General features: G+C 32.4%; 2 long non-coding RNA genes across 3 annotated transcripts in view; both read right to left on the reverse strand.

The window, feature by feature from the left end:
* Positions 1-25,803, reverse strand: part of LOC123989282 — a 104,898-nt gene that overhangs the window by 39,888 nt on the left and 39,207 nt on the right. The window lies entirely within an intron of this gene.
* On the reverse strand, positions 19,117-24,158 carry LOC114879401. Of its 2 annotated transcripts, none has more exons than XR_006830506.1 (4): positions 23,848-24,158; positions 21,198-21,353; positions 20,481-20,647; positions 19,117-20,336 (listed from the first exon to the last, which is right to left on the reverse strand). It is a non-coding gene; the product is annotated as an uncharacterized LOC114879401 (long non-coding RNA). The 2 variants fall into 2 exon arrangements; XR_006830505.1 differs by having other exon boundaries at positions 20,481-20,741.

Raw genomic sequence — 25,803 nt, forward strand, 5'->3', positions numbered from 1 at the left:
TATAATTCACCATTTAAAATCTCTCTAAAAATCAATTGTATTTTATACAATTGAATCTCAATAAAATGAGCTAATAAATAATTGATTAAATTTATTTTTTAACAAAAATCAAAATAAACAGCATGTATATAATATGTGTTATCCTTTATATTTGATTACCTGTTATAAAAAGTTTAACACAATTTAATAACAAAATCATCCCCAAATAGTACTTATCCCATATCAAAATCTATACAAAATAATTATAAGAGTCTTCCACTAATGTTCATCGTACAAAATGATTGATTATCAGTTGCAACAAACGGCGCGTCGGCAGTTGAAAGATAAATTATGACAGCGTACATAAAAACAAAAATAAATTTGTGTACTGTTGCTTTATAGATTTTAATCAAGAAATTTCACAGTAAAGCCATTTTCAATTTAGTATAACATTTAGAAAAAATCGTGTATTATTTTGGACATATATTCCAATAATGAAAACCTAAAGAAGACTACAAAGTAGATCGAAACGTTAATTTATTCATACAAATGACCTAATCGTTAAAAAAGGTTAGACAAGAACAATTTTGATAATAAAAGTCGTATGACATTATCTAGAACAAAGTTATAGCTATTAACAGTTTCGTGAATAAATTATTCATTTCATTGCACACATCCTGCCTCCTTAAAGGACATTTTCCTCCCTCGGTATCTTCAGGTTACATAAAACTTGTATATGTCCGAACATTGAGCGATACATGGAAATCAATAATCATTCGAGCCAGATGGCGACCATCCGTCGACAGGAGACGAATTTACGTAGGACAGATCGCATTCAAGACGCGACTGAATTCTTTGATCTTCCACGAAGGATCGTCGATCCTGCGTGGCTCTAAACGTCCTCGCAAGCCGTAAAACCCGACACTGAAATCTGAAACGTTGTCTAAAGATCGATGGCGAACATCGCCAGACAGTAAGACGTGTATACCGTTGATGAAAAAGAAGTAAAAACTATAGGATTTGTGCAGGCTCCGATCGCGCCGGAAGTGGTGGGTGCCAACAGATCTGGGAGCGAAATTCGATAGTCGTAGATTCCTTTTTCGTAGAATTTTTTCGTATACCTTGTCTGTCCGTATTTCAGCACCACCGTGTAGATTCGGACGCTTGATACGGCCGATTTATTGGCCTTCTTAAAAGGAAAACACAGCTCGCGATCTCTTTCGTTTACAGGTGTAAATACATCGACCGTTTCGTTCGATTAAAAATTCCATTCATGAATGAAATTGTTCCTGGAAGTTTAGAATAAGGTCACTTTCATTCGGAAATCAGGGGATATGGACATTTTCTTGGTTTCGTCATTATCGTTAAAACCCCTAATATTAAATTAAATGATTATTTACTAATTCTTTGCAGTGAATACAATTTTTAAATGTTAAAATATATTGTTTTGAATTTTTTCTATAACGTACCCCTCAATCTTGACAAGAGGACTTAAGACTAATTTTATAGACTGTTCTAAATATATCCACAAATATTTATTATTCTATTAATTTAGCGTTAGGTGCTATAAAAATGTATTATCTGCAATTAAAGGAAAGCGGTATATTTTTATACTAATAAAATCGTTAGAAAAACTATGGTAAAATATTAAATTCTACAATTTTTGTTTTACATTGAATCCATGTCGCCTAAATTTAAATGCTCGTATCATCTATTTAATTAAGTAATTACAAATAATTATGTAAAATACTTGAAAATTTATCCAACCATAAAAGCTACATATGAAAAAATATATATGTACACTTATTGAAAATAACATTATCATTTGGAACAGTTTTCTATGATTCTAGCACGATAGGGAAGAGCAGGGACAAAAGTAACATTGTAGATATGTAACTCAAAATCTATTATAGCTTTTATCACAAATTTTTGATATATAATCCGAAATTACAATGAAAGTACACACAAATATGTTCCAACAACACAGATAAACAATTAATATATTAGGTAGTGTACTAAATAACCTTTTGACATCCTGAAGTAACTTCTTTGTGTTTTAAAATTCTAACATATTTATTCCTTACGCAAGTGCTTATCCTTTCTTATAATCTTTGATTTTACTCTTCTGAATGCAATACTGGTACTTTCAAGCGTCTCGTTAGTGATTGTCAAAGAGATATCTTCCTTCAGATACCCGTAATTACACGTGAAATGGTATTTGTAGGTGTAAAAATTCCAATGGCATTTCTAGGATATTTTTCTAACAGCTTTTCGAGTTGCTAGAACAATTTTAATTTTTTGATGATAGGTGAAATGTAAGTCCAAAAGCATGATCGAGGATTACTGTAACATCGGTAGTTGGAATCGGTTGTAGCGTTTCTAGCGACCAAGAAGATTAATATTTTTTTTTTGTTTATATGAAATCTTGGAATACGAGCAAACTAACAATAAGTGACAAATGGATGCAATCTAGTGAATATAAAGATTGGGCACGTGAAACCGAAACGTACCTTATATTTTCTACAATTGCAATACCGAATAATTGACTACAAAGTTTACCTTTTTCCATTTATTATTATAATTGAAATCAAATAAATATTTTAGTTTTGTAAAAATTGATTTGTATTAGTTACGATTCCATACAGTGTTATAACCGATCACCCGTTCAGGACGGTAGCTTTAGTAGTACTTTCTTCGGTCTCCATTTTTTATTAATAACTTGGATATTACTTGGCATAAAGCGAAACTGCTTAACCTTAATAATGTCAGATAACCATGTAAAGTTCTGGTATAAACATTTTTCTTGTAAGTGTAATAGTTTTTGCGTAATGGTAGTTCAAAGTGAAATTGTTACTTTTGTCCACGGTCTTCCCTACTCAAATTATTAGGTATAAAACAGAAATGCAGTAGCTGCACAAGTAATTGTAAATATCATCGGAAATAAGAAGGATTTAGAAACTGTGCAAACGTGTTTATCTCATTGGTGTACTTTAAACCACCATTAATCGACGTATCATTACGATACAACAGTTTATTCCTGTTCAGAGTAAAAGAAAAAAGTGGCTGTCATGGAAACAAAACATCGAACAGGAGACGTTTATGTTAATACAAATCATTGTATGGTCATCGATAATTCCAAGAGCTGAAACCTGTATTTAAAAGACGAAAGCAATAATTTGGCTATGCTTTATTACAGAGACTTGTCACAATAAATTGGTTAAGAAAAACAAACAAAAACCTAATTGATTGACCCTTCGTAATCGTGGATTTGTTAGCCGATTGACTTTTTAAAATAAAAAAATTAAAAAAAATTATATTCCTCTGCTATTAGGAAAATGGGTATCGATACTTTTTTAACTGCAATTTTATTGCAAATTGTTACGAAATGTTTATATCCAGAAGCTATTAACTTTTTTGCACTGTGATCTTACAGTAATTTCCATGAAACCAGGTATTTCTACAAAATTTATGATCTAGAAGAAGAAGGTTCTACTACATAAACTTATCGTACCGGTTTTAAGCATAACTTACAATTAGAAAAATTGTATAAATCCCTTACGACAGTTTAATCAGTTCAAGGGATATAGGAATTTCATGGAAACATTTTCATCTCCAGCTAATTGTAAGTCGAATTTACCTAGAAGCGACTAATGCGAGTTGATGAGTGAATAGTCTTATTTCGCTTCCAATTTATAAACTTGCTATTATTTTAAGATTCACTCTATGTGTGCTGCTATTTTTACATTCATTAACACCATATTAAAATTTAAGTATAAGTTATGCAGATCTTCAAACTTGATATCACTTCTTTAGGAAGAAAATATGCAATTCTCTGAACCTTATTTAGATACAATTAAATAGACCAAATTGTTGGACCATATTTGTCTAATACTGACGGAATCATTTTGAAAACTATAATATAAAAAAAATACAATTTCTAATGTGTCTTGTTACCAGTCATTGTGAATATTATTTTATATAGGTACTAGCTGCGTTACCCGGCTCTGCCCGGGAATTTTAATCAACTATTATTATCCCTACTTCCTTATTCCTATCCCTATTTCCCTGTCCCTATCCCTACTAATATATAAAAGTGAAAATGTCTGATCGTTTGTCCCTCTTCACGTTTAAATGGCTAAACAGATTTTAATGAAATTTGCACTATTGGACTGCTTATTCTTTCAAGATGGACATAGGCTATGTCATATTGCGATTTGTTATGTTTTTGTCACCGCGATCGCAGCGCTGTCCGCCGGATCCAATGTAAAACATTTCAAGATCAACAACAACTTAACAATAAAAAATTAATTAAAAAAACATTTTGTAGTGGACCGAATTGTGAATCTAAACCATTCTCGAATCCACTTGAACACCCACACAAAATTTCATCAAAATAGGTCCAACCGTTTAGGAGGAGTTCAGTCACATATACACGCACAGAAGAATTATATATATAAAGATGAAGGAGAGGGGAGAAAAAGGAGTATCGTCTCGGGATCGTCTGTCAGAATTTTCAGTGGGGCTGATAACAGACGATCCCTGCCTCAGATACCTATCGTACCGCTATTCGGAACTTATGTATAATCATAATCGAACGGCATGCCGGGCAACCGCTTGCGAGAACGCTGCACCGATCTCTCGCCGCCACCTAGCGGTCCTCGGCCCGAACTCAAGGCGTCCGAGGAGACGAAACCATAGACATACAAAAATATAGACGGAGCATAAACTGCTACTTTAGGTAAGGGGCGCTCTGATAATCGGGGCGAGGAGGGGACTCGTCTGACATCGACTTATTCCGGCAAGACTCGGTAATATTCGGCTCACATTTCACATGCATGTATCATAGACATATGAAATATAGACGGAGCCTTTCTACGAGGGGTAACTGATAATCGCGGTAAGGGGGGAACTCATCTGACTTCGACTATTTTCGTAAGCGCAGACTCGGGTATGTTCGACTTTTCGCATCCGTACGATGAGTTGCATTGAACTTGTCGCAGTGAAGTTGGCTACAAATTCACTACGCATTCACGCCGCGTCGATGAGTGAATGCGTGGCCAACTTCACTGCGACAAGTTCAATGCAACTCATCGTACAGATGCGAAAAGCCGAACATACCCGAGTCTGCGCTTACGAAAATAGTCGAAGTCAGATGAGTTCTCCCCTTACCGCGATTATCAGTTACCCCTCGCAGAAAGGCTCCGTCTATATTTCATATGTCTATGGACGAAACCCTCTCCCCTCCACTAAATGCCTACAGGTAAATATGTATAAATGATTTTTGATTGTGAGATTATATTCACCACGCAATTAAGTTAGTTACATACTCTTTTGTAGACACAATTGGCGCGTTTGCTGAAATTTGATACGACGGGAAGATATTCAAGTCGAAACATCTAATATTTCCGACAATACATTATGTGTAATATACATTTCATTTAGATACCATCAGTTAAATTATACGAAAGTGGCCTGCTATTCAAACTGTTGACAATAAATTGTTTATTTACGAATAACCATTTACATGCATTTAATATTGTTCCGCGAGCGTGAACAGTATTATAAAGAACATTTCCCTTTAAATTGATTATTCAAACGAGCGAGTGAAGGAACATTTGCACGAGAAAAAATCAGAATTACCTATACACTGGTTACAATCATTGCCTGATGCTCGACTTACTAATCTGGCCTTTGTAGTTACCTATACGTGTATGTAATTCCTATGATAAGAATGAGTTACGATGTATTTTGTCATGCCGGAACAAGACGACAAAAGGGCCAGTAACGTTGGCTGATCTGTTATTCGTGCACACGTAAGTACTTACCTAGAGCAAACGCATATTCAGTATTTACTCATTTACATGTTTACAAGATGCACTTAAGGCTCTGCGTGGATGAGGCGTACGTGAGTTTGATAACTATCGTGTTCCACTATTACGTAGGTGGATCGTGCTAAACTGCTAAACCCATACGTTCGCGTGTAACCGAGAAAGTGTCCTTCGATAAATTGATACACTGATTGAATCTACTTGAAAATTTACCTCATACTTTCTATGTACAGAATGTCTCACACAATTCGACCATACCTCTAAAATGATAAGGTTTATCTTTTCAAATAGTGTTTATTCCTCACGTTTGGTTTAACGAGAGTTCGGGACAACTTGAGGATTGGTATTGATGTCCAAATAAATAGTTGATTATAATTTCAATGTTATTGCACTTAGGTTAAACGGTTCGGTTCAGTATTTAATTTTCGGAGCTTATCCGTTCGACAGGAAATATTGTTTTCGATGTGTCTCTGCTGAGACGGAATTTCTTGTTTTATACAAGAATAGGGAGGAGTTAAAGAACTGGGGGTAAAAATGTAGGAAAGTAGAAGGAAAAATATCGTGGATTTTAATTGGCTGTAAGGGTACATGGTGGAGGTCGGCGGGTGTGCGAAAAATGTCCCGTGGAAAGGGCGAAGGTACGAAACCTACGTAGCTGGTTTTTCCAAGTTCCAGGTATGTAGGGTGACGGCGGTACCGAAATGGTACCGTTAATTTTGGTCGAGTGGTTTATGACTACTAAACTAATTTAAAAATCTGTCGAACGTTTTTCTGATGGTGTGTTGTTTTAAGGCTTAAGAAAATAAAGTTAATAATTCGTCGAAACTCGGGTTTACGAAAATTACATTTACATATAATGGGTATTGTTAGTGCGACCCGACAAATAGAATTGTATATTTTTTTAAACGTCAATCGATATACAGTGATACCTCGGTATACGTCTGCTTTGGAATACGTCCAATTCGGAATAGGTTCTATTTGAACGTGAGAAATTTGGCTCGGTATATGACATAAATTTTTTGTGTGAATTTTGAGTCATTTTTAGAGAAAAAATTATCTCAGAGAAAAAATTAAATTAATAGTCAATTGTATTCGGAGTTGATGTATTATTATTGTAGTATGTAGTAGTGACCGGCGGCGCGGTCAATACAAAAGTACGTAATTATGGTAAATATGGATACTGATCAATTTTTTAATAATACCATTGCTACTATAATGGTTTGAAGAAATTAATGCAATATATAACATACAAAAATAATCGTAATAATTGCCTACAGCGCCGTGGGGGTCACCGGAGACCCCCACCACGAAAAATGCTTCAAACATCATTTTATAACTCATATTATTTGCTGGAAACAATATTTCATCATAATATGCATCGCATAATGATAAGTTCATGTTGGCGCCTCGGACAAACCATGGGAAATCCGTCTGGCAGTCAACGTGTTAACTGACTGATCATACAAGTAAGGATATCATATAACAAACTATAACTACCAAACAGGAGGCAATACAATTTATTCCATTTGGTTTGTTAATTTAGAATCTGTCATTAGGTTACATTTATATTTTACAAAAATAATTATGTCAAAAGAACTAGTGAATATTTTTTATAAACTTCTACGAAATCGCTTAAATACTGTTCATGACATAAACAGTGTTTAAATTATTTTACAACCCCATTAATGTAAGTATAATATCAATGGGAGTTTTTTTTACATGAGAACGAATTAATCATTTTTACATTACTTCTTATGGGAAAGATTGATTTGGTATATGTCCTACTTGTTATAAGTCCAAACATCAGGAACGGATTAAGGTCGTATACTGGGGTACCACTGTATAGGAGTATGGCTTTATCACTTGCGTGTAAACGTCTATGCGGGAAAATTTGAATTGATATTTATCTATTATTCATGTTTCTCCGTTATATACTTAATTTTATAATATTTAATAATTAAAAATTATATTGTTCTTCTTCTAAATCAATTTTAATATTACTTTTAAAGAGTGCTCAATTTAATACCATTTAATTTTTTCCAATGAAATTTTAAACGATCTTCTATCGTTTTAAAGTTACAGCTTTGCCAGTTGCATTGGATGCTTCGCATACTTTATTACCTTTAATTGCAGTGAAATTTTTGTTTTCTGTTAACGTGGCAGCTAACGTGTCAAATGACCGTCATTAATTCCCTAACTTTGCACAATCGCCTACGTGCCTTTTCCTTTTGGTATGTAGTCAGTTTCATGGTACAGATCTTTCTGGGTATCACCTGTTCATATAGTATCTACTTCGATTAATTTAAAAGCGGTCGGAAAATAGTCATTGCACCTTGCTCGAAGAAAGTCAGTCTTATATTTATACAGTGACGATACGCATGGATGAAGGAAGGTAAAACCGGTCTGACATTAAATGACATTAATTTTCACGAAGGATGCTTGGCTATCCTTTAACATATCAAGATACCTGCTGCTTTCGATCCCAGAAGCTGACTTTTCGCACAATCCATCATACATACCACCCATACGAATGACACACCTTCTGAATTGTAATAAGCGAAACCCGTTCAAATAAGGTTTAACGCGTGTCCACCGAGGGAAGATTCGCGAGAAAAATTTTGACAGATGTTCCGAATAATCTGATCAAACGGAACTTGAAACCCGGATCAGTGTTTTTCAGCATCTGATTACTCGATTGCGACAATGAATATACTCTTTCATTCGAAAGTCACAGGACATCTAAATGGAAATTTTATAACATCTGGAAAAAAAATTATTAGAACCTTAAAATATTTCAAAAAAAGCAGTCATTTTTTGAACGAGGTATCCTAATAAATCCGTGCAATTAACATTCATGTAATATTTCATTGCTGTTAACCCTTGTACACCCTTCAAACTTTTATTACCTTTTCATCGTTTCTGGAAAAACAAATCTAAATAATATCTTACTTGATTAGTGTATTTTTTAGACATTTTTAATAAAAATCGAAAATTTCACATAAACAGAAATTTGTATTAAAAAGTTTCTAAGCGATAAATAAATTAGAATGCATACATTTTACTATTTGATAGTAAAATTAATTCTAATTAAAAGTATATGTATAAGCTACAAAATTGAATAAATCATCTACGTATAAACTAGATTTTCACGGAGGTCTATTTACATTTTGCTTATGTAATATTCGTATACAATTGGTAGCCATGGTCGAGAATCTCAATTATGGTATAGGTAATCGGCTATCTCGTTGATTACCTTTGATTTTCAACGCCGATGACTCAACGTTGATTGTGCATACTCATGATCACACACGAAACGGTGTTCTGAAAATGCTGTCCAGTATGAATATCGCAGAAGAAGCTGCATCATACGAAAAGTAATTACATGCTAAAGTCACTAAAAGTGTAGGACACTTTTGAACTTGTCGATGAAATTATACTTCCCCTTTTTTATTCTATCCAGATGATAAAACTTAAATACATATAATAATACGAGACTTCTGTTCCCTTGGCTGTTATCGTTGTATACAAGAAAATAACAAACAAAATGAAAATAAAATGTAAACGTTTCTGATTCTTCTTTTCTTTTTTATCTTTACAATTTGTCCTAGGGGGACATTCGGTAAATTGTTATATCGGGGTTCCAAGTGTATATCGCGTAGATGCTTTCCCATAGCGTTCTTAGAAACGCTACTGGTTTAGCGTTCATCTATCTGTTTGATAAACCTTAATATATTTAACGAATGATGGTAGAATTGATTGTCTATAAAAATCGTGCAAAATATTAAATATTAAAAAAGCGGCTGAAAGATAATGAGAACAACTATGTGGGAGAAAGATCATGATATAGAACTAAAGACTGTGCTGGTGGAGGACGTCGTTGGGGTGTCTTCTATGCAGTCTTCTAGGCATATTGGTATTGTACAGGTTCTTGGCTAGATCGTTGGGATGGTTGTCCAGTCTGGTTTGGTATTTGCCACTCAGACGAGTAATCAGTGAATCGTAGATTAAAACTAATAAATTCGCAAGTAGCGATTTAACACTTTATCCATTGGCAGGGTAATAATAATAGGTTTTTCGATACCAACGGTTGATGACTGAAAATCAATTATCAAATTTTTTTATGATTAGGTATTAATTTATTTGTAACTCAATTGAATTAATAACAGTTAGGTGTAGGTACTACCCACCAATCACAAGATCGTACTGCGCACACATCGCCCAATCGCCCAGTTTTACACGAGCCTAATTAGTGATGTGACCACTTCGACCAATCATACGTCACGACCAAAAGTACGTGTGAACTGATCGTGAGGTGGAGCGCGTTCAATTAGATTGCAACATCCGGTGTATCATTATGCCATTTTTCAGTAGTCGATAATGAGCATCGATAGTGCAGGAACCAACAGTTATTGACTTGATTCTTATTTTGTACCTACAGCATGTTCAAGCCTAGAGTGCTCAGCGGTCAAAGGGTTAAAATGCAATCGTTGTACAACATATTGAAAAACTTTTATGCAAAAAGAATAACTGTTCTCAGTAGAGGTGTGCGAGTACTCGTAATTTACAAGCCGAGATGAACTCGCTTCGATTGTTCGAGCCGAGTCGATCGCTTGAATTTGCCGAGCTACTCGAAATCGACGAACTACTCGAAAAAATCGAACTACTCGAATATTCGAGCCCTCGTAAATCGAAGTTTCACAAGGGCTCGAATATTCGAGTAGTTCGATTCTTTCGAGTCGAGTGTTCGACAAATTCAAGCGATCGACTCGGCTCGACCGACCGATCATTGTTCGACTCGAAATTCGAGTACTCGCACACCTCTAGTTCTCAGACTGTTTCATAAATCCGTTTAATACGCAACTAGGAAGGTCAGAGGAACTTCCGTTCACACAAACGAACGATATTGCAAAAAGAACAATGCTGCGCGTAGCCTACCTATATCTCTACCCTCTATCTTTTGTGCAACTTTTGTATGATTGCAACAAAAAAATGTTGCAATGAGTTAAAAAAAATGTGTTAAATTTTAAAACGTTTCTAAGCTTATAAATTCATAACGCAATTAACGGATATGCTGGATTATGGTCATTTTGACTTGCATTTAAAACAACTGTCATTTCATGCGGGTCTGAAGGCTGATTTGTGTAGAAAAAAAATAGAATTTCATATGTAAATGTTAAATATATTGTGCGACTTTCGTTAATAATATTTTCATATTTTGTATATTTTTGTAACTAATTGTAACTCAAAATAATCTTTCAATCATCAAGCGAAGATTAATAAAAATGATTATAAATTGAATATTATTTACATTACTTTCCTACTAATGTATTATTTACTTATAAAGGATAATTGAATGAAAAAGTAATTGTTAATAAAAGGAAAAATTAAATTACTTTGCAACAATAGTTTTCTATCAAAATTCTTTCTCAAATTTAATATATCACAATTTATTGTTACAAAACGAATTAAAATGCGCGAACCAATGTATGCAATCTAGTGTGAAACGAATTCGCTATGCATATAAAGCTAGCAGCAATTACAAAGCTTGCTTTTTTTTCTTTTAACGATGCTAAGACACTTGACATTTTATAGTCAGATACGAAACAACTTCGAGAAAACATTAACGAGAATGTAGATTGCGGCACGAGTGAAGCGATATTACAACTCGGGAAAAATATTAAGAGAACACAATTCAAGAGAATCGATATTACGCAAATAGAAGTTAATTTCAATCGAAACAATCAACTATCGAAACAATCAACTATCGATTAGGTTAATTCGAACCTAATCATCTGCGAGCAACAATCAGTCTCTAACTATCTGATCGTATAACTCTATTCTGCATTTAGAGAACGTAACTGATTGTGGAACTTTCAGCGTCTAATTAAAAACAATCAAAAATGTGCTACTAGCAAATCTGTCAACACCTTTATGCTTTCTGACAAAATAAACTATTGTAATATTTCAGTAATATTTCAGTCCTATATCACTACTGAATGATATAGGTGCAGGGACTAGTTTTGAATCTTTATATATATAATTCTTCTGTGCGTGTGTATGTGACTGAACTCCTCCTAAACGGCTGGACCGATTTTGATGAAATTTTTTGTGTGTGTTCAAGTGGATTCGAGAATGGTTTAGATTCACAATTCGGTCCACTACAAAATGTTTTTTTAATTAATTTTTTATTTATAAGTTGTTGGAATGTTTTACATTGAATATTCAAAAATATTTTATTTTACTTCCAGTTTGTCCCGATAATTGATAAGTCGAATTGTGGTAACTGTACACATGATGACGTCAGGTATTGTAATAACTTTTTTTATAAAAATTTTCATCAAAACGGTACAGATTGTTACAACTTATTCAAAAAAGTTTGAAATTTTCGGATTTAAGACGTGTGTACAGAACAACGTCTGTCGGGTCCGCTAATAATTATATATATATATTCTTTTTTAATTAATTATGAATAGTTATCTGTATCTGCAATACATTTTCTTTTTAATAATCGAAGTACGTAATACCTTTCTTACTTACCTTTAATTGCAATTTGTTTGCAAATTTATGAATACCTCTGTTATTTGTGACAAAATAAACCATTCTAAACAATCTTAAGACATGTGTAAGTATGAAAACATAACGTGTCTGAAACAAAGATGAACTCTTAGAACCTACTTGATGATTGATATAAATGCAAAAAATGAGCGAGAATATACATATATTTCATTTCAATAAAATGTATTATTTGCGTTTATATTATCCGGGTTTGCTTCCAGGTTTTCTACAGTTTTCATTTTTTCGTCTATTAGAATAATGTTTAAGTTTACAAGAAATGAAGTGTTAATAAATTAATACCTTTTATGAATACATTTTGTATTGCATGTATGATTTATACATATACTTTTTAAACGACTCAAAAGATAAAAAGCAGAGAATTAATTAAAAACGAATTTAACCATATAAAAGTAAAAACTTTTGAAATTGATTTTACGCGAATTTTAAATAAAATGATAAGAGATATTCGTATAAAGGTGGATAAAGAACGATTTATTTTTATACAATTGATAACATACAATTGATACTTATGAAATACACATAAAATGCCTGAGAATGAGCAACCCATATTACGTTGCTGTATGGCACACCATCCGAAACATGGTCCAACTGTTCATTTATTGATTGTGTCTTACAAAAATATCCATACTAAAAAATTAAAATGAATACAACATCGTTATGTAACTATGCAATAACTTACATAACATTTATTCTAATAAGAATTGATAATATATATAATATTTACAAAATTAAACAGAAATACATTAATCTAAAGAAAATATATCATATATGAACAAGTACTGATTATTTCAATTTATTGAAAATTGTAATTTTATTCATAATGTCATATGATCATTTTAAATATTTTATAGCTTTAAGAAAACAAACATATATAGATTTCAACCCTTTAATCATTCGAAGCAATTTTGTCATAAAAATATTAGAAAATCTTATTAACTGAATTTAAATTTTTCATATAACATAATACACATGTTTTTGAAATATCTAAGCCATGCGTAGATTTGAAACTAAAAAAATGTTTGAATGCTATTCTTTGCTAAAGTTGAGCAAATAAATTGTTTAAACATTTGAATCGTTTCGATCATTCCAAAAAATGATATTTTACGAGAGATTCCTAGCTTATCAGTAATAAGTTTAATTTGCTTGTATTACTGTAGCTAAGCAGTGCTCGATTAGCTTTTTCTGAATGCTCAGACAATTTCAGTGCTTAGATAAGATTTTACTTAGACTTTATAATTTATATGCATAAAGTTTCTCAATTCAGAAAGCATATTATCGCTTATTTATTCAAAAGAAACGGAATTTACCCAGTAGTATGATAATTTAAATGATCCTGCAGATAATGGAAAAACTCACAACGATTTTTATAATATTAAGTTATTCGAAAAGAATGCTGGTATTTTAAATGATGTAACTTTTAAATGATGTTACAAGAAACGAACAAAAATTATCTTTGTTCTGTAATTTACAATTTTAAGGATGTGTAAATTACAGAATGGAGATACTGTTTTTAGTAATATACTTCCCAAATTAATTTCCCAACAAATATATAATTACTGTAAACCTTAACCAGAAATAATAAATAGTCAAACGAAGCTGATAGATTTATTTACCCTCTAAATCCGTGGCATGTTCCTTTAAATTCCCCTAACTGATGAAATTCTAAATAAAAATGTCGATCGTTAATAATAAATATCATAAATATCCGTTCTCTGAACTCTGTTAATCAACATAGGTAATAAAGAATGATTTCATTTCTCAATTAACCGTCCTCTTAATTTTATCATAGATAAGGTGTACCAGTATCTATTAATAATAAGATATAGTATAGAACAGTAGTTCTTAATCAGTGGTATGTCTACCACTAATTGTACGCGATAGGCAGCTGGGTGGTACGTGAATAATTGATGTAACATGTAGCATAACAATTTTAATACGACTTGGTAATTGTACATGTTAGTTTCTTTTTTATATCATTATTCTATTAGAAGAAACAAAGAAAGAAATATATGTATAAAAGCAATATAATTATGCAATGTAATGTGTATAGTCTCTCTTAAATCTTTATGTATGTATATATACTCGGAATTAAATCAGGCTTTTCTGGGGAAAATGATGATGTAGGGAAGAGAGCCTCCCACCACTTGCGCATAAACGTTCACGCCGGAGAATTTGAATTGATATTAATTTTATTATTCATATTTCTTAATTGTAATACTAAAATTGATTAAAATTAGGATTTTGAGATTGTTGCTTCCCCTATATTGCCATATTTTTTAAGGAAGCCTACTTTGCTCGATACTGGAATTTATGAATTTTCGTTTAAATATTTCCTCGGATGATGTCTACTTAATTTGTCATTAAATAAAATCAACACCCTTCTTTGAAAACACCAATCGATGAAACATGACAATAAAAAATCTCGTAATGTGTACTAGTGGAATCTTATAGATGAAAATGGCTAGCTTGTTTAGATAAAACAAGGCACACAGTACTATTACCTAACCCTCGAATAGTGGTGGTCGGGTCAGCTGTGACCCAGATCTCCGAATTGTGTACTTACTGACAACAGTAAATCGATTAAAATTAGACACTTCCAAACGAAAGATTTTTATATATTGTAAATATGACATGTAAAAAGAAAAGTACTATAGAATTAAAAAAATCAAACGAATTTAAGATGTTGCAAAAGGGTTGGAAAGTTCATTAAAGCGTATTCGTCGCAAGATTCGAATCGTTCGCGATTTTCTTAGCGAGGTAAAAGCGTTCGCGATTTTCTTAGCGAGGTAAAAGCGTTCGGTCAGAAGCACGGCCATTTTTAAATCGAAGCTTGGAATCTAGCGAAAACAGGCCAGTGACCGTGGGCATCTCGCGTGCGGAAATTTGGCGTACGTGCAATTCGAACAAATTACGATGGCGCTGGCTTACTCACCGATGACATCGCGACGACGCGACGCGCGGCGCGTCGCGATCAGGAGAAAGAAAAGACGTAACGAGAGGCCAACGTAGCGAAAGGAAAACACAAGAGAGCAGCGGAGCGTCGAGCTTATTACAGTCGGTATTCGACTCCCTTGTTGGGTGGCGCGTGGTTTGCCGCGATCCCGAACGAACTCTTGCTCTCATTTAATTAATAGTATGTACCTCTAATCAGCCTTAATTTGTCAATGAAATCGAATGAATCTCGCCTGACAAATGAAAAACGCTGATGGCCAGGGGTGGGATCAAGTTATTCATTTACACAGAAGAGCCAACTGTATTCATTTTTAAATAAAATCCCAGTTACACTGAATACCTATTATGTATTTTTCTCTGGAGTATTAACATTTACAAATTGCAGATTTGTAAATTATTGTAACACTGTAGGTATTGTTAACTATAAAAAATATAGAAAAACACGTTTAAAACAGAATACCTCATTTAAAATTGGACCAAATGACTTGAGGGTTTTTGAGAAGCTATTAAAATTAATTTACTAAGATATGTACTTTTGCTGTTTTAGAAAATTACAATTTGTCGAAATTCTGAAAACAAATAGTGAAGGGTCATTTTTCAACTTTTTTATATGAGTCTATAATGAAGATTTAAAATATGTCATAACATAACTAGTCACGTTCTTAGGTGAAAAGTCGCGATTTTCGGAAATTTTAATTACTTGGAACTTCTAAGTGCATTGACCGATCTCGATGAAATTTTCAGCATACACATAACTTATTTGAATGTACGAAAGATATATTTTAAATTTTCATTATACACTCACATAAAAAAGTTGAAAAATTACCCTTCAAAAGTACATATCTTAGTAAATTAATTTTTATAGCTTCTCCAAAAGCCTCAAGTCATTCGGTCCAATTTTAAATGAGATACTATGTTTTAAACGGTGTACGAAGACTTTGATGATTGACTGTATGTATTAGTGAATATTGAATATAAGTAAATTCTAATAAAAATGTTTCCCTGTATTGGATTTCAATATTCCCTAATCATAAAAAGATCTTATTTCACTGTGGTTCCATAATATTAACATGTTATAATAATTGTCATGTCGGTCATCGATAAATATATTTGAATAATTGAAAGAAAAAAAATAATAATAAGCAAATAAAGTTTTAAATTAATAGTAATCAACTTGATATTTTGTTAATGAAATGAAATGCGAAATGACTGATGGGATCTAATTTAACATATACTTACTAATACATGTTGTAACCAGTGCTAATAGAAAAGTGTTATCTGTTTTGTGGGATTATGATATTACTTAGGAAGGATTTTTGAACTTGTATAATGTTTTTATTCAAGTAATAGTAATCAGCTTTGATTTTCGAATAAAATTGGATAAAATCGAATGAATCTCGTACAATAAAATAAATGAAAAAGATTAATGACTAGAGATGTAATCAAGTTTAATATATCCACTGTATATTCTTAAAGTTTTTCTTCGTGTAATTTGAATACTACTACAGATAAGAGGTTCTCAAGCCGTAAAGTTAAAGGTTCTTCAAAGGTTTATACTCTTTATAAAGTAGGTATTCGTATTTAACTAATTAATTTCTACACATTTTGAGATCCTGAAGAAAATATTACCTGTAATGATGTTGACTAGATATGACTTACATTCCATAAGTTTCAACATTAACACTAGAACTACCAAAGGGGTCAAAATGATTGGTTTCAGCTTTCTTATTTAAAATTATTATAGAATTCATTAAAGTGCTTTTCCTGAAATGTATGTTAATTGCTGTTAAGTTAAAGAATTACTGTATATGTTGGTTTACCTTTTATTCTTTACCTACTTACATAGCTGTATTTTTGTATTTTATTTTCAACTTAAATGTCAGTGTATATCGAACGCCAGTAATTGTACACCATGTATGTAAGATATGATATTTCATTTTATGTATTTGCAAAACAGATAAAAAAATTTGCTAAGAATAGAAAACTTTTTAATCGAAATGTTCAGGAAAGAAGCAGACTAGAATTTATTTCGTGATAAGATATAAAACTCTTTGTTTTCTGTTTGAATACTCGGTAGCTTAAAATGCTTGATTTGAAAGTGGGTCATTAATTTTGTATGACAGAAGTAACTTATTACCTTTGCAACAATGATGCTAAACAAAGATACTTGTGATAACTGCTTATCGATATTTACCTTTCTTATCTATTACGTGCTACTATTTTATTAGTTCAGTTTTTATCTATCATTTCTCGCTGAATATCAATAAAAATCTGGCGAAAAATTTCCTATTATCAAAATGAGCGGTTTAATTAGCTTTTGATGGAAATATTTTATACTGACGATGAGTAAAATGGTTGTTATTTTCAATTTAACTACATATTAGGTATATAAAATGGAAATGAAATGGAAGCTTAATGGAAGACCTGAATAAATTTTTTATTCTTTAATAAACTGACTGTGACAATGATGAAAATGGACAGTAGCAGGTAATAATACACATTAAAACACCGATTATTACTAACAATGCCATAATAAAAACGGCTATGTATAGTAAGGTGCGCTATAATTGTAACTATTCGTATTGTTATTTTTAAATAAATTTTATTTTTCAATTTAAACAATCCTGTAACTATGTACTTACTATAATATGAATATCACTTTGAATTTAATTTCAGTTATTTGATTGTATGTATTAAATTATTTATTATAAGTATGTATTAAATTCGTGTTAATATTAAATAATCTAACTTTTAAGCAAAATTTTAACTTTCTGATGAATAAAAAGTTACTAAAATTTAAGTCAAAATATATAGATGCTTACACAGAAGAAATCAATGTAAATTTATTTAAACAACTATAGATAATCGGAAATAATCCTTATTAAACCTTACCGTTCCTACACAGAACATCAGGAACAGGCAAACAAGAAATTACGGAAAATCCTGTGACTTTTATTAAATGAAGCATATTCATATTAGTTTGATTGAAAGACACAAAAAGCGATCGTTCCATTTTCCCACCAGCTGCCGTATCTTTCTACCATTTTCGATAATCTGGGCTTAAGCTGATATTGAGCGGTGAAACTTTAAGGTAAACTTGAATTCATTACACCTGTTCGAGAGGTCGAATAAAGCCGATGTCTCGAACGACAAACGACCGCCTTCGGGCTACTCGAGTTTCCGGTCGATATATCTCTCTACAGACGACTAAACTCGATAGGACCCGATATCAACCTGTATGTATGTGCGCCTATCAATTCTTTTTTCCTTTTAATCCAGAGCCACCTTACAATTAATCATTGAAAAATATTCCGGAAAATTAATAGGAGTATAAATCGAATCGACGAGCAAAACAAAAAACGATGTAACTAATGATAAACGATGGAAAATTGTACCGTTCTTATCTGTTCGATGAAAAACTAGTTAAATTAATGATTCTATGCATTTTTGCATGTAGACTCGCAGTAATCGAAAGTCAGGTTGACAGATTTGATATTATTATTTAATATGCAATCCCGTTTGAACTTGATGTGGTGCGCAAGAATAGCATCAAAATTCAACGCCACACAAATGTAATTGCACTGGATAGAGAACTGATCATTTCCTTTTCAATTCTCTCCGCTTGTCGATATTATTGATTGGTTACCATCCGTTTAACGGAAGTGTTTTAATGCGTAATCTTCGTATTAGATACAGAAGTTACAGAACTTACTGCAGTTTCTTTTACGGGGAAAATTCAACATAAAGTTTATGATGTTCTTTCAGAGAAAAAAAAAGAAAGAAATTAATTGAAATAACTGTATATCACATTAATTCGTAAGTACATTGCATTCTTCCTTTACATAAGCTATTATTTATTGATATTTTTATTTTAATTATCCTTTATTCTTATTATTTTCCATAAACTAAAGTGATCGATTGTGTAAAATATGAAGTAGAAAGAAATAACAAGGTTTAAATATTGCTTTTAGGTATTTATCTTCAAAGGAGAATGTTAAAAAATGGCCAATTTTGACATCGTCCGGAAATAACAATCATGTAGAATATAGAACCTTTAAAAATGTCCTTATCATTTTCTCGAGAAAAATGATGGAAAAGTTGTTGAAAATCGATTTAAACATGTATATATATATGATAATGATTGAACTCACTTAAGTAGGGATGGGCAGAAACCGGAAAATTCAGCTGGAAATCGGATCGAGATCTAGTCGAGAATTTTCGTCGAATTCCGAAAATTTATCCAGTACATAAGTACATTTATTCGAATACCTGTCATTTCGGGAGCCGAATTCGACTCGAGGTCCAAAACTAAATTCGGAAACATGATTTCCCAGATTTACCATACATTTTTCAGCTTGAAAGTATTTTCATATTATCTTGTTTAATCAAATGTAACCGACACTGAATTTCGAGTCCCGAGTTACTATTTGGGTCCCGAAATTACTGGTAACCGATCAAATTATATATGTATATTATAACTTTAATTGTAAATTATTGAACTTATAATATTCGTCTCCGGATGCAAAACGGTAAGCGCGTTATTGATTGTTCTACCCATGTAGCAATGATTTTATCGTACTTTGATCACGCTTGATTTCAAACTTCAATTAATTTATTAGCTAATTTTTTTAATCAATTATTTTGAAAATGGTTTCAGAATGCATTCATTCAGCAGCAAGGACAGACAACAAGAAAAGAATTATTTCGGTATTATTTTGGGTACAGTGTCAACACATGGTTTATAGTTATAGTTATGATCAATCGATGTAGATCAGACCTCTCTGCATCCCTGGCGCGTATCCATATTGTAGAAGACGTCAAATGCAACTGCGGCTTTGAAACACAAGACCTGAACCATATGCTTTGGCAGTGTCCTTTGCTAAATATCCAACGCGCCGAATTGATGAAAAAGTTAAGCAATCTCGGTCTACTTCCATCGCTTAATATTAGATCCTTGCTGTACAAACCGAACATCGAAGCATGTCTTGTGGTTCACAGTTTCTTTAAAAAGAGCAACATAAAAGTGTAAAATTGCATTTATCATAAAATTTCTTGTATTCTACCGTAACGTTTCACAAATAGACATACAGGTGTATAATTCTCCTCGGAGAGTTCAACTTAAGCTTAAATAAAAAAAATGCTCACATGTTTGAATTCATTTTTAGCAACTTGTTTTTCGTATCAAGGGATATTTTGTTCCATGGAAAACATTTTTAAAGGTTCTACATGAATTTTTCATTTCTAGACAGTGCCAACAATGACTATTTTTTGGCATCCTTCTTTGTAGGTAAGAAAGAACCTTAAATACGTACCTTTATAAAAGAAGAAAAGGCAATGTTATGTATCAGTCAACACATTGTTAATATTTGAAAAAAATATTGATCAGTTTGCCTTACGAGGTTTCATCTAAAATGAATATAACAAACGTAATTACTAAACTAGATATTCAAAAATAAATTACTAATGAGAGAATAATTTTACCAGTAACTAACTTAAACTGTAATAAATTTCAATTGCAGTTTTACTATTTATTTTATATTTGCAGAAGAAACATAAAATTGCCTTAATCGTGCCTCTCGTTAACTTCTTAATATGTATAATATCACTTCTTTAACTCACTAATCATATTAACTTCGACGTTATATTCATCTAAAATGAATATAACAAACGTAATTACTAAACTAGATATTCAAAAATAAATTACTAATGAGAGAATAATTTTACCAGTAACTAACTTAAACTGTAATAAATTTCAATTGCAGTTTTACTATTTATTTTATATTTGCAGAAGAAACATAAAATTGCCTTAATCGTGCCTCTCGTTAACTTCTTAATATGTATAATATCACTTCTTTAACTCACTAATCATATTAACTTCGAATGAACTTCAGGAAATCATCATCCAACGTAATACCTCAAATCAGACAAATCATTGAAAATAAACCTATTAAACAAACTCACTTAATCTTTATAAATTCACTAATAAGCGCCTTGAATGTCCTGTCTACAATTTGTTCGCTAAAAAACAAGAAAAAGTAACAAACATTAATTCGCGTTCAAGAAGAAACAGTGATAACCGTAATCAGATTTCTCGTTAACTCATTAATATGCCATGCCATCATTTATGATCAAATATCGTTATTCTCATCGTTACCGCAATTATTCTCAATCATAATTTATCATACAATTTTTTTGTCTAAATACCGAGTTTCAGTGTGTTAGACTGTTGAATATCAAATAGCGAATTTCAAAAAGCAGTCTAATATGATTTGATCGCATAAAAGAATCGCAAAATAACACTCGTACCCTTTTAACTTAAAGTTTAAACTTTAATGAAAATGATTACATAAATTTACACTTTTGTTAACATTTTTAATACGAAATAAGTGGTTGCTAGTTACTATTACAGTAAACGATGACTGATTTCGAAACATATAAAGTTTGGCACGATTTGATGACATAAAAGTAACACAAAATAGCACTTATGGTATATCAATTTGAAATTTAAACTTAAGTGAAAATAACTAATGAATTTTATGTCTTTGTATTTTTAATACAAGTTGAGTGATTTTTCGGTGGAAGAAATGATTATAATATATCCAATTTCAATAATTACTGACTTTATATTAGGAATGTTAATAAAACGTTTATATGGTAATATTCAGCAAACTTTAAGCTTCAAATTGATGTTTCGTATGTGCTATATCGTGATACTTTTATATCATTAAATTATATTAGACCTTATGTATTTCAAGGTACATGACTGTAACTGGCAGTCAACAATTTTACATTAATAATCTTGATAGAATGCTTATGTAGTAGTGATGTGCGACCCAACTAATACATATGTCGGGTTCCCGACTATTCGGGTCGGTTCGGAAAACATCGGGCGGACTCGGGCGAGTGTCCGATACATAGGTGCAGTCAGGTAACCCAACTGTTTCGAGTCAGGTCGGATAAAGTCGGACAGATTCGGACGAGCTCCCGCGGGCCGCGGTCCGCGATCCAACTCTTATGTATCTAAGTACTTGTTAATACTTGCAATAAGCATGTGCAAAATCTGTTTTATATGGACTTTTGAAATAAGATCGTTTAATAATAAGATAATTTGGAGCTCGTCCAAATCTGCCCGACTTTATCCAACCTGACCCGAAATAGTCGGGCTACCCGACTGCACACATATATCGGACACCCGCCCGAGCCGTAATATCGGATACCCGCACATCCCTATTAGGTAGCCATTGCCATCGAACCTTAGGCTTCAAAATGATGTGCCACTATAAGCGCGATATGCCAAATCCTGTCAGAATTTCCATATTTCGAAATCTACCGTTTGATATGCAACAACAGATACAATTTTCTTTGAAAGGGGTTAGAAATATTGTCAAAGGTAAATTGAAAAATCGTAGTAAGTATCGCGATCATTGAATCGTACTTCCATTCAACGGAATACCGCAAACCGTAGTAGGTATCTTCAGTGTCATATCGAGCGAATTATGATAATTTGTTGGCGTGACGCGCTGTAAGATCCTCGCTGTCTGGCGAAGCAATTACACCAGCGGCGCATGAGACAGAATGTCGACATCGTGGTGCAACGTGCACGTGATTGCAAATGGGACAGTGTCTGCTGGTGTTCGGTAAAAGCCGGTACGATAGAGACGATCGCGTCACAGGAATGGGGCAAATCATCGAACGAAAAGAAACGCCATTACCGAAGGCATGTACTTACTTGCTGTAAAAATGTGCTACCATGCCGACGATTAACGAGCTACCATCGATCGCTAACAAACCGGTCACGTTTAATTTAAAAACAAAAACGAACAGATGTATCGATTTCATGCTCCAAAATATGTATGTCAGTAGCATTTTGACAGATGACTTTATCTATTCGTCATTTCAGTATGCAGAATTTTACATTATTCTTCTTTACTTCATTTACATTTTTTCTATCATATTCGCAGTATGGTTCAATAAGTGCTAATTTCAGTACACAAGTTGAGAAATGTTACCATTAGTTTTATTCTAGATAAGAAAAAGAATGTAAAATTATAAAAATCGTAGATCTTATGAAATGTACGACTAACAAAGCGTTATGTAAGCATTAGAATCTAAGAGATATTATACAGTGTGAAATTTATCGCTAACTACTATCCTGAAATCAGTGAATATCTTGCCAATTTGTAATTTTATTTTCAATAAATTGAGTCTATTATTTTTATAATAGTTAGGTCTTTATTGTATGGATAAACTTTCAAATATTTAGCAAAATTATTTATAATTAAACCACAGAACTTTATAAAAACTTTAATTTTTGAAAGAGAATAATAAAAAGGCTATGCTTTTTCATAAATAGGAACTCTCAAGTATATTACAAATTAAATTACTAATTCTATTAATAATCTACTGGTAGTTATAAAAAGCAACTTATAATTGCAAAAGATGAAGGATTCGTGGAAATATATGGTTGTCAAAATGTCCAGCTTAAAAGTAAGAAATATATACATATGTGTACCTCATAAATTCTAATGATTGGTAACGTATTTCAAGTAGAACGGACGCTAGGATAATACCTCCTGCCAATTGCCATCACTTAACATTCCAGTGCCTTGAAGGCATCCCTTTTTATTCAAACTGAACCGCTTTTGTATAAATAATAAGCACATTCCCGTTGAAACTTCCATAACGGGTGCTACGATACTTCAGCTTGACCCGAACAGGAACTTGTCACTCGTGAGCTTCGCTAGAAGCGCTAATTAGCTTCCGCGAACTTCCTTTTTCTGCACACGTTAACGTGTAATGTCATAATTCTGGTTTGACAAGCATTTAAAGTAATAAAATTGACCTGGCCACGATAGTCCGTCAGATAGTTTATAAAGAAGCTGTGTTTATGTCTAACAAGTTCATAAAATCCGGATGTCAATGTGCAAAGTCTATGAATACGATTATAAACTGATGTGTCCCAACGAGAGATAACTTTAGCGTTAAAAGTACAAATTATCCGCCAACTTTGGAAATGAAAATGGCTTTGATAGAAATTTTTCAATTCCGATAATGGCCATAAAAAACCGTTAGACGACTGTAGAGGTGTATAATACAGTATGGAATAATAAAATAATTAATGCAATTAATTTAAATTTGTAATATATTAAAATAACAATTTTCATAAACACAATAAAATTATCATATTTATTTATTTCATACTCGTACCTAAAGAAAGATTCATACTTTGCCATATTCGCCTATGTTTACTTTATACCTTTTAATAATAAAAACTAATGAAACCTTAAATTAACAACTATGTCTTTTATATTTGTCACAATACACTACCTATTTTTTTATTTGTTTGCTGTAATCCAGCAAATATTAAACAAAAAGTAAATTTTATGTTTATTTAAAAGCCATTAGTATTTCTTTGTAAAAGTTCGTGAAAATTTACGAATACATAATAACAATATCTATTACCTATATTATATCTATCATAGGAAAATATAATTAATCTAACAAAGTAGATAGACCTAACTATATTCTATTTTAGTATGCTATTAAATACTATTAAGGAAGCTATTTTGCACATTCGAACCAATTATTCTTTAATAAACTATTCTCAATATTTCGAGCACCTAACTAACAGATGAAGTCATTTAACTAGCTAATCCTCTAATTATTTCAAACAGCCTTTCCAAAAAAAAACCGCAGGTAATTCCGTTCCTAGCTCCTTTTTACGCCAATCAAAGTCAGGAGCCATTTAAGCAACAGATCTATCAAACTGTCCGTGGTGGTGTACACCAAAGGCGGCTACTAAATTCCTCTGAGGGTATCTGTCAAATCGAACACAAGGAAACGCGTGTTATTTAAACACCTCGGTGTGCCGACCTAGAAATCCTATTAAAACGAGCTGTCGGTTCCGTAAGAACCTTGGAAATAAAAAACATACTCATCCCAGATAGAACGATATACCGTATAACACAGGACAAAAGGGATATATTTTCCAGAGCAACTTTTCTTAAATTGAGAAATCTTTGCACAGCCACCCTATTTTTCAGACGTAGCCTCATTAGACTATCACTTTTTCCGGTATCTTTCTAACAATTTTTAATAGCCTTCTCAGAAGCTATAGCTTACTCTTTATTGCGAAGAGATGAGAGGTACTCTGCTCCGTACACATGGCCTTACCTTAGATTCTTTCTGAACGGCACACGTTGACATAATAGTAGGGTCCTCACATTAGCAGGTAATAAATTCCAAATACATTTGTATCGATTACTAATATCCTGAGATGCCTACACTTTAAGGCTCTATCCTTAGGCTAACTTAGGATGTGATCATTTCTGTCAATAACAAAAAAAAAATATGCCTTGTCTATAATGATTATCCGAAATGGGAATCAATCAAAGCTGTTCGGTATGGAACTTACCGAACTCGTAATAACCGAAATATTTTGCTGTGAAATCGGCAAATGTTCAAAATA

Source organism: Osmia bicornis, chromosome 2, assembly GCF_907164935.1.
Source record: "Osmia bicornis bicornis chromosome 2, iOsmBic2.1, whole genome shotgun sequence".
NCBI lineage: Eukaryota > Metazoa > Arthropoda > Insecta > Hymenoptera > Megachilidae > Osmia > Osmia bicornis.